We start from the raw sequence: 10,432 nt of genomic DNA, 5'->3' as shown, positions 1-10,432 counted from the left end.
ATGGCTTCCCACCCTCTGCTCCGAAGTGTAGAGAAACATGGAGTTCTAAGTGAGACTCAATTCTAGGGAAAAAAAAAACACTTTGGGGGTTACTCGGAGAAAGTAAATATCCCCTCTTCTGGTTTCTGTTTCATGGTAAGGTACAGCTGGAAAAAAACAACAAAGAGGGCATTGCCCTCTTAAGAAGTCTCGGCTGCCTCCCACTGATATTAATCTTATCCAGTGGTTTCCAAATGTTTTTAGCAGCACAATTCTTTTGCAAACAAAATCTGCCACAGAATCTTAATGTAAAACACAGACAACATCCTAGTGGCCATTGCCGAGACACGCCCACAGCCCTGATTTCCAGCCAGCTGAGCGCGATCTTCCCAACTAGGCATGTGTGTGGAAGTGAGGATTATTGAGGTATAATCTGCATACAGTAAACTTCATCCTTTTAAGGGGTACAGTTGAGTTTTGATACAGTCTTGTAATAGCACCACAATCCAGACACAGGACAGCTCCATCACGCCCCCAGCTCCCTCTTGCCCCTTTGTAGTCCATCCCTTCGCCTCTCCCCCATTCCCTGCAACCACTGATCTGATTTCTGTCCCTGAAGCTTTGCTTTTCCAGAATGTCATACAGATGGAGTCCTGCAGTATGTGCCCTTTGGTGTCGGGCTTCTCCCACTCAGCCTAATGCTTTTGAGGGTCATCGTATCAGTAATTTGCTCTCCTTTATCGCCAAGGAGAAGTCTATTGTTCTTGCCTGGTTTTCAGGGCTGTCCTTCTGACTCTTTTCTGCATAGCATGTAAAGTCTTCCATTCAAATAATTTTCTTTCTTCCTTAAAATACTGAGATTGAAACCCTGGTAACAGCATGGAGGGAACACGTGCAGAGTGGGGCTGTTTGAACCCAGAAGTGTCATCAGTGTGCCACACTGCTACGTGAGACCTGTCACTCACCAAGCTGGCTCTCTTAGTTTCCAGAGTACCTCTGACTCTCCCCAGGACAAGAATTCCTTGGAATTTTTAAATCAAAGCCAGGGAATACTGCTTGCCTCGTTTTTTCCTTTTTTTTTCCACTTAAATTATAATTAGCAGACAAATTCTTAAGCCAGGGAAAGAATACAAGGGAATATATTTGTTCAGAAAGCAACATTGGCTGCTAAAGGTCTTCAGGACAAAGCTATGTGGCCCAAAGACAAATCCACACAAAAACTGCAACCCAAAAACTTCGACTTTGGCCACTGATCATTTGACCACACAGTTGCAAGAATCTTTTGGATTTTCAATCCTGCCATCTAATAAATAGCTTTTTTAAAAAAGAAATTTTTTTTTAATTGAAGTGTAGTCAATTACCAAAGTTGTGTTAGTTTCTGGTGTAGAGCACAGTGATTCAGTTATACATATGTATGTATGTATGTATGTATGTATGTATGTACGTATGTATGCATGTATATTCCTTTTCCTATTATTTTTCATTATAGGCTATTATAAGATATTGACTATAGTTCCCTGCACTTGTTGTTTATTTTATACACAGTAGTTAGTATCTGCAAATCCCGAATTCCCATTTTATCCCTCCCCCCAAAATATGGAACTCCTCACGAGTTTGGGTGTCATCCTCACACAGGGGCATGCTAATCTTCTTTGTATCATTCCAATTAACAAATAGCTTTTGGTCCTCTCTCAAAGACCACACCTCTTGCCTACCATCTCAAAGACTTGGGTGTTCTGCTCTGGAGTTTAGACCTTACATTCTAGTCAATGGGAACAAGCAAAGGGCTTCAGGTAGAGGAGGTTCAGTGTGCATTCTGGAGATTCCTCTACTATCCAAGCTAGGGAAACCTGTCAGAGGGTTCTGCCAGGGGTCAGGAGAGAGATCAGGTGTCAGCAAGACGATGGAGAAGAAAGAATCCATCTCAGAGACATGTGGGATGCAGAATTGACAAGAGTCTGGAAGAAGGGTGAGAGAAAGGAAGGTGTGAACATCTTTTAGCTACTCTAGTAACACTGAGACTATAGGTGTCATTATGTCCATTTTGCAGATGACAAAACTGAGCTTAATGAGGTTAAATTAACTTATATGAGTTTACACAGCTAACAGGATGGAAATCATCCCATTACTGCACTCAGGCATGTGAGATAGTGAGAAACGCATTTAAGGGATTATGGGAAACAGCCTTTAAAAAAATAAGAAACTTGCTTTGGGAAGAGTATCCTTGAGTCTTTGAAGAGCAGTGTTTGAGCACTTACCACCAGAGACCTCAGTGGAATGAGCAGATTTTTAGTGGGTTTGCCCAGTTCTCATTCTCCTCACTCATCCTCTTTTGCTTTGTCCTTCCTCTTGCATCTGGGAAAGACAGATTTGTATAATAACATGAGAGCATTTGAGAGCATTTCAGCAAAGCCTGCTGCCAGCTGCCTTTTCTGACACAGACACATCCCCCAACATCATTTTATCCCTTTTGGGTAAGTGGCCTCCTCCCCATTTCCCAACTGCTTCGGAGATAAAAGAAGGCAGTGAGAGATTTATCCTTTTCCCCATAATATTGTGGCTATAATTTAAAGCTGCCATAACTCATGTATAGAACTGTGACCATAATACCATGGAAAAAGCCATCATTCAAACCCCAAAGGAAGAAATGTAGAGTCCTGTTTCTTTCAGCTGTAAATTGCCTCAAAACCCACAGACAGCTGCGGGTATAACCAGACAATGGAAACTAAGGTTTGGACAGTTATCCATGACGAATTGTTTTTTTTTTTTTTTTCCCCTCACTTTTTCCACATCTTCACTAGAATTAAAATAGTTTTCTGTTATTGGAAGGTGACCAGGACTAGATCCATACTGGGCTAGTACATGACTCTCCAAGTTTGGGGGATGCCCTAAAAGATTCTTAGAACTGGATTAAATGTGCAGGTAACGAAGCCTGGTCAAGCTGAGTTGGGGTAGTTAGACTAGTTATGTGAGGATACCGGCCATGAGTCTTCTGGGGACCATGGTGTCTATTTTTCTTTTGTTTCTAGGGTGGGATGTTCCAGACCAGTAATTTCTCCTACCCTGTTGTGATCCATGCTTTCCAGCAGTGGTTAAGCATAACAGCCTATGCTATGGTTAAAACTCACTACTCTAATAGATAAACAACAAGGCCCTACTGTATAGCACAGGGAACCATGTTTAATATCTTACAATTACCTATAATGAAAAACAATATATATATGTATGCCTGAATCACTATGCTGCATTCCAGAAAGCAACACAACATTGTAAATCAACTATTTGTCAATAAAAAACAAAAACTCACTGCCCTAATCATTCTCTAGTGAGCTCATGTAGGAGAGCATGAATCCCCTAACGTCTGCTCCCCACATGTCCTACCACAGCAGCTCTGTCCAATATGCATACTTATACGTGGGTACGAGCACAGCTTATGCATCTGGAACATTCTAGATACTTTGTGCTCACTATATTATCTCATTCAATCCTCACCATGACCCTAAGTTAGAGATTATCATTCCCACTTTGTAGCTGAGGAAATTAAGTCATCAAGTGACTCAGAGATTAAGCAGAAGAAAACTTCTAACCGAGGTCAATGGAACTCATCAAGCCAATGCTCTTTCCACACCTGGTTCACAGTTCTTTTAGAAGCTAAGATGTCTATGTCCTCCATTAGAAAAAGGAGGACAAAATTCTCATAGATGCTACTGAATGTATGAACCTCTAAATCAAATAGTACCTAAATATTTCTGAGATGTCATTTACTTTTAGAAGTTAATACTTTCCTATTCTTAGGCTTATGCCTTTAGGCTTGTGAGTTCAGGTCCTAGGGTTGAATGGCTTGAAGTCAGTCCCAGCTGTCACTTCTTACCAGTGTGACTTTGGGTAATAAAGTCAATAACCTCTCTTTGCCTCAGTTTTCTCATCTTAGAATGAAGACTCTAAGTAGTATATACTTTATAGGGTGGGGTTTTTTTTTAAATTTTGGGGGGAAGGGAGGAGGTAGTTAGGTTTATTTATTTAATTTTTAATGGAGGTTCTGGGGATTGAACCCAGGACCTTGCACATGCTAAGCATGTACTCTACCACTGAGCTACCCTCCTCCCAGGTGTTTTAATTTTTAAAGAGGATAAATTAATGTAAAATGTCCGATACAGGAGTGGCAAGTGGGTTGTGTGGCTGACTTACACTGGTGGCCCCAAATGAACCATGCCTCTCAGTACTAGGCCCTTGTGTAATGTCCTCCCACACTGACTCTGGACTTGGCTGGATAACTTACAAAGTGGTATGGAAGCAGAGTCTTGATAAGGGCTTGCACATAGAGGTTTGTCCTCTTTGGACACTTGCTCTTGGAACCCTGAGCCAAGAAAAAAGTTAGGCTATCCTTTTGGAGAGGCCCCCCTGGAGAGAGAGATAAATGCCCACTCAAACCCTACCTGTTCTGTTCCAGCCATTCCAGCCCAGGCTCCAGACAGCCATCTTGGACATTCCAGCCTCAGAAGACCTCATGTGGAGCAGAAGGGCCACCCAGCTGAACCCAATCAACCCATAGGCTCCTAAGAAATGATAAAACATTCATTTTGTAGTGGTTTGTCACACAGCAATAGGTAACTGAGGTAAAGTGCATTCAGTAAATGTCAGCAATTTTTAAGTTGCCATCATTATGCTTTGACTTTATTTCCTCCAAAATCATAAACATTAAGAGAGGGAAAACTGTGTTCCTCAATACATCAGTCACTCAATAAAAACGTGCTGTGTTCCTCCTATGGGCAGATCAACAATGACTTGACTCCCATTAAAAAAAAGAAATGGTATTTCCCCCTTCAAGTGTTCCTTCACAGGAATTTTTAACTCTTAGACTTGCAAAGTAGACAAATTTAAATTTCTCATCTTGTTGGAATTATTATTTATTGAGTAACTATAATGTTTATCCATTTTTTTAAACCTTTTAAAAATGCATGAGGGAATGAGTGCAGAACCCAACCTTATTTTTCAAATGCTCCCTGCCTCCTCTTGACAGGAAGTTGAAAAATACTCAACACTACATCAGAACTGAAGATGCTCAAGGATAAAAGGCCTTTGAAAGGTCAGCCAGTCGGCTCCAGTCTAGGCAGGCTTTCATCTCAGCTTCCCAGGTTGCTGCCAAGGCTCCTGTTTTAAAGATCTGCAAACAGCAATCCCTGGGTAGCTGCACAAAGCCTCTTCCGCACAGCATTGGTGTCTCTATGGGAAACCATGGGGCGGCGTTACCTTTGTGTCCCCCTCAAGCTCCTATATTGTGGGCTGCTATAATTTAGGGTCATGTTTGTAGCCCTGAAGTGGCATGTGGTTGAAAAGCATCCACTCCTTGCTGGTCTTACACTTAGCTTCTACTGGGCATACAAACAAGATGAGTTAAAACTGTGCGGTAGAGAGAGCTTGCCTTTCCTCCCACAGTTAGACCAGGCCTGCAGGCCTTCATCTCCTCAAAGACTGGTCTGACTTTAGGTGTTTACAGGATATATGATTCTAGCCTTACATTTGCATCTTAAGATCGATCAATCAATCTATCTATCTCTCCCAACTATAGAATCAAAGGCCTACCTAGTTAACCTAGTTTTGAAGTCAGAGAAATATAATATAATTTTGAAATCAAGAGAGATAGGAAATGGAGTCTATTCCGACTCCCAGGTTTATCTGCGGTAGTCATTTTCAGACATGACTGGGGTTGGGCGTGGGGGTTCGGAGCAGGACCAGGGAAAACATTTTGCCTGGAGACAAACATTCACAAAGGACCTCAAATTTAGATTTTTGACATTATTTCTAAAGGAGGTTTTATATATATATACTCATAGTCATAGACACAGATGCTTCTCATTCATCTCTAAGCTTGTCCCATGACTGGACCATACTATCTTCTGGATGCTGCGAAGTAATTAAAGGAAAACAAACTCTTGTAATTACTTGAGAATAGCACAGTTATGCACTATTATGGTTTTTGAGTTAAAACTATAACTTATTAATGTAAACTTTAAAATATACCACAATTTTGTGATCCTGTTTTGACAATTCTTGACAACAGCAATAGTGAAGACTTGTGGAGTCCTTATCATATGCTAGGCACTTCACAGATGTCACAACCACCTGGTGAAGGAGGAACTATCACCATCCCATTTTACAGCTGAGGAAACTGAGGCACAGGCTTGCTAAGAAGTCTGCCCAGTGTTCACGGGTGACGGAGCACAGGGCTGGATTTGAGGCCAAGCAGTGTGGCTCCAGAGCTAAAGGGTTCAAGCCCCAGATCTATTGTCAGTTTCGCAAGTCTCCCCCTGTGGGGAGGACCCCATGTATCTCCACGAGGTACTGGGAGGAGAAGGTGGGGAGGACAGGCAGGGGAACCAGGCCAGGAAGGGTGGTGGGTCGGGGTGGGCTGTGCAGGTGCTGAAGCACGAATTGCCGCGCTGGCTGGAGCCGAGGGGCTGAGGCTGCCTTTGCCGAATGCACCAGGCACAGGCCTGTCAACCCGGCGGCTTCCAGGCCTCAGCCCTTCACTCTGTTCCTGCTCCCTCCTTCTCCCTCTCCTCCTGGCTTTGTCCATCTCTTTGCCTCAAGACTGCCGCACGTGGTCCCGATTCCTTTCTCCCGGAGGTTCTTTCTCTGCCCAGCCTGCGCCCCACCCTCAGCTCCCATCTCGGGCCTCAGGCTCCCGTGTGGAGGCCCTGCCACGGTACCTGGACAGCCGTGGAAGACCCGGGGCCCAGAATTTCTACTACCGTAAGCTCTGGGTTGACCCTTCTAGGCCCAAGGTCCAGGGAGTGGAGGCATGTGGAGAGGAGGGGAACCTGTAAGTAAGAACAGGGCAGACGGCCTGGGAAGGCCCGCTGTCACAGGAGAGTGCGGGGAGAGGGGTATTTACACCACGTGGGAATCTGCTGACACTGCCACGCACTTATGTGCGCATGCGCAGTCACGTGGAGCCCGTGTCCCTCACCGCAGTGCCAGCGAGCCTGGCCACCCAGACAGGCTTGCTCACGGCCGTCTGAATCACGGAGCTCCACGGGCACAGGGGACGCAAGCTTTGTAATGGCCTGCAAAATGTTTGCGGCCTGGAAAAAAGAAAATTGATTACAGCAACTGAAAAACGAGTCATAAAATAAAAATACATGCCTAATTAAATGCCTACAAACCGTAACAGCCCATCGTTACATTGGCCACAAATCGACTAACATGTAAGTAGTATGTAATATGGAATGTGGGTGGATTTCCATCTGATTTAATGTGTTTGCAATGTTCTTAAACCAACACGGAGGCAAAGGAGCTTGCTCCGTCTGAGGCAGCTGGCAGTGAGGGCAGGATTACAAGTGCTAGAGGATTTGCACAGAGAGGAACGGTCACGGGTGGGCACCACAGACAGAACCTAAAAGGGGACAGAGTGAGGCAAAGGCGGTCCTATCAAAGATGCCCACACGTTCCCCAAAGTGACATGGCTTTGAACTGTAAATACAGTACTGCACAAGCCGCACTTAGTTGAATCCGCTGATGCGGAGGAACCTTGCATGCAAAGGGCTGACTATAAATTATTTGCGAATTTTCCACCAAGCAGAGATTTCCTTACCAATCTTAAGTAAAATTCTGAAAATTGCAGTTTGGGTGCAACTGAATTTTTTGCAGAAGTCAGCAAGGCGATTAGGTGGGGGACTGAGGAGGGAGGTTTGCCTCTTTCTCAGCATCTCTAAAACTGAATCTACGAAAACTCCTTGTACAGTTGACAGCACCCAGGTTGGGGGCACCCACCCTCCAGTGGCAGAAAATTTGCATATAATTGACAGCTAACCCTTTGTATGCAAGGTTCTTCTGTATCCAGGGTTCTGCATCCATGGATTCAGTCAACCATGGATTGTGTAGTAGTGTATTTGCTACTGAAAATAATCCATGTATAAGAGGACATGCAAAGTTCAAATCCACGTTGTTCAAGGGTGCCCTGTACCTACACCAGCGTGTCTGACACCTCGTAGTTCCAGGGCCACTATCTGTCCCAAGAGCGTCCCACCAAGTCTCCTGATTCCGTTCAATTTTCTCTCCACAAAACAGAAACAGTGGTCTTTAAAAACCATAAAGCAGATCCCTTCAGACCCCCCACTAAGAATAAACTCTGATTTCCCCTTGCTTTTCATGAAGCCCTTTGTGATCTGGCTCCCACAGCCGCTCATCTTCATCACCAGCCTCCTCTCCCAGCGCAACTGACTCCAGCCACACAGCCTCCATGTCCAACTCAGCCTGACCTCAAAGCCTTGGCCCTAGTGGTTACCTTTGGCCACAGTCTCTGCCCAAGTCTGCAGGCCCCCAAACTGGCCATTCAGGTCCTGGCCAGAGGTGCCCATTGAGGGAGGACTTCCCTGACCCCAGCCTCTGCATCACATGGCCTCACACCACCCTGTTTCATCTTCTTCATCAAACTTTTCACTCCCTGAAACTACTTTTCATGCACATTATTCTTTTACTTTGTTTGCTTGTTTGCCTGCCTCCTATTTACCAGGATGAAAGTCTCTCCAGGACGGGACTTGCCCATTGTGGCTGTGTTGCTCTGGTCTATAATGATGGCTGGGATGCAGTAGGTTGTCAGGAAATGCCAGTGGAAAGAATGAGTAAAAAAATGAATAAATGGGCCTGAACTGACATGGCTCACAGGAATGTGGAAACCACGTGAATTCTTTGAGATTCTTGGATTGGGGGTAAACTAATTTCAACTAACCCTCCAAGGGGTCTTCAACTAACATCTGGTTTATGTATATTTTTAATTATACCTTACTTCATTGCAAAAGAATGTGTGGGCATTTTCAAAGATACATGGAGTGCAGTAAAAAGTTTTTAAAAATAGTAAATATGGAGAGGAAACAAGCATTGAAAAAATAAGATAAAATGATGGCAAGATTAGCGATTAGAATACACATCACAAAGTTCTTTCTTCCTTGCCAGAAGTGGACTGAAAGTTGACTTTGAGCTTTTATTGGCTAGAGACAGCTTACCTACACTAGAGTCCTTAAAGAAGAGAAGAGAAAAATTGTAAAACTTTACTTATTGAATTTTTTTACTTGTTAGCCACGAGTCATAACAACTCGGCTAACGTTAAATGTGTTTCCAATTAATTTTACTAACTTTAGTTAGAGCGTAAAATGATTTGTTGTTAATCAATATTTATTGAACACCTGCACTCACAGGGGTCATACATTCCAATGAACTCACGTGCCTTCCTCATATGCTTCCCTAATGACCTGGCAGGATTCTGACTTCTCAAAACATTTATGGCAGCAGCGCCTGAAGGAAGGAAGATTTGCTGGACAAGCCCCCTAGGTGACGTAGCTCTGACATGGCTTACTTCTAACCAGTAGAAAATTCTTACCTGAGTTTAATTTATAGGCTCCTTAATAATACTGAGGTTCATTTTCTTCCTGCCTTCTTGGCCCACTTTTCCAGGATAAAGCCCCTCTGTTGGTTTCTTTATTCTAAAATTTACAGATTTTCTAAAATTATGCTCATCTCTGTTTCTCTCTCTGGTAGCTTTCTATGTTCCCCTCTCCCTTTCTCCCTCTCTTCTGCTACACACAGTTTTTGTTTGTTTGTTTGTTTTTTGTTTTTTGCTTTTTCAATTGGCACTTTTTTCTTTTTCAGTTTTATTAGGTAGAATTATTACAGTTTGACTGCACATATACATTATATTGCATGTAATTACACGTGTACAATACACTGTACAATTTTAGTTTATGTGTATGTACTGATCATTGTTTCTAAGAACAGATTAGAGCTTTAGCTTTTTAAATTTATAGTTACCAAAGGAATAAAACCAACCACAAAATAAGAATCAACAGAATGCGGTAATCCAATTATAAAGGACAGTCAAATGTGCTTACATATCTTCAAGAAATCAATCATCTAAGTTAATGAATAAACAGTAATTCACTTGGCGACACACACATTTCTGAAGAGCAATGCAACATAGTGTTAAAAGCACAGGCCATGGACTATTGGCCAAGTTGTTTAGTATTTTTGTGCCTCAGCTGCCCATTTGCAAAAAATTGGGAATGATACATTCATCTACCTCCCAGGGTAGGTGTGAGGATTAAATGTGTTTATGTACGTAAAGTGCTTCGAACAAGAGCCTGGCACATAGCAAGCACTATGTGAACTTTATGGTTAGAACTAGATGCTATTCCCCTTTAAAGTGCCCCTCTCCCTTCCCTGTATTTCTCAGCAGAAACTCCTTTATTCCTGTTGTCTTATATCTCTGAGTCTCTGAACATTACTAGAATTCCCTTCCCCTCTTCATTGCTTGGAGAACTCCTATTCATCCTTCAAAACTAATCTTAGATGTTTCCTTCTGCAGAAAATCTTTCTTAATGGCCACACCCAGCCCCTCCCCTGGGCTCCTCCAGCAGCCTGTGTGCACCTCTCTATCACAGCATTTAGAACACTGCGA

General features: G+C 43.2%; 1 long non-coding RNA gene and 1 other non-coding gene across 2 annotated transcripts; both read right to left on the bottom strand.

Moving 5' to 3' along the window:
• Window positions 1-1,569: 1,569 nt before the first annotated feature.
• LOC116666855 lies at window positions 1,570-1,676 on the bottom strand. Its single transcript, XR_004323679.1, has one exon. It is a non-coding gene; the product is annotated as a U6 spliceosomal RNA (small nuclear RNA).
• A 560-nt stretch (window positions 1,677-2,236) lies between these two features.
• On the bottom strand, window positions 2,237-4,536 carry LOC116665781. Its single transcript, XR_004322453.1, has 2 exons — window positions 4,416-4,536; window positions 2,237-2,334 (listed from the first exon to the last, which is right to left on the bottom strand). It is a non-coding gene; the product is annotated as an uncharacterized LOC116665781 (long non-coding RNA).
• Window positions 4,537-10,432: the final 5,896 nt, after the last annotated feature.

The sequence above is a fragment of the Camelus ferus genome, chromosome 1 (genome assembly GCF_009834535.1).
Source record: "Camelus ferus isolate YT-003-E chromosome 1, BCGSAC_Cfer_1.0, whole genome shotgun sequence".
NCBI classification, from domain to species: domain Eukaryota; kingdom Metazoa; phylum Chordata; class Mammalia; order Artiodactyla; family Camelidae; genus Camelus; species Camelus ferus.
The sequence above is the reverse complement of the archived record's forward strand: the minus strand, read 5'-3'. Positions and strand labels throughout refer to the sequence as shown.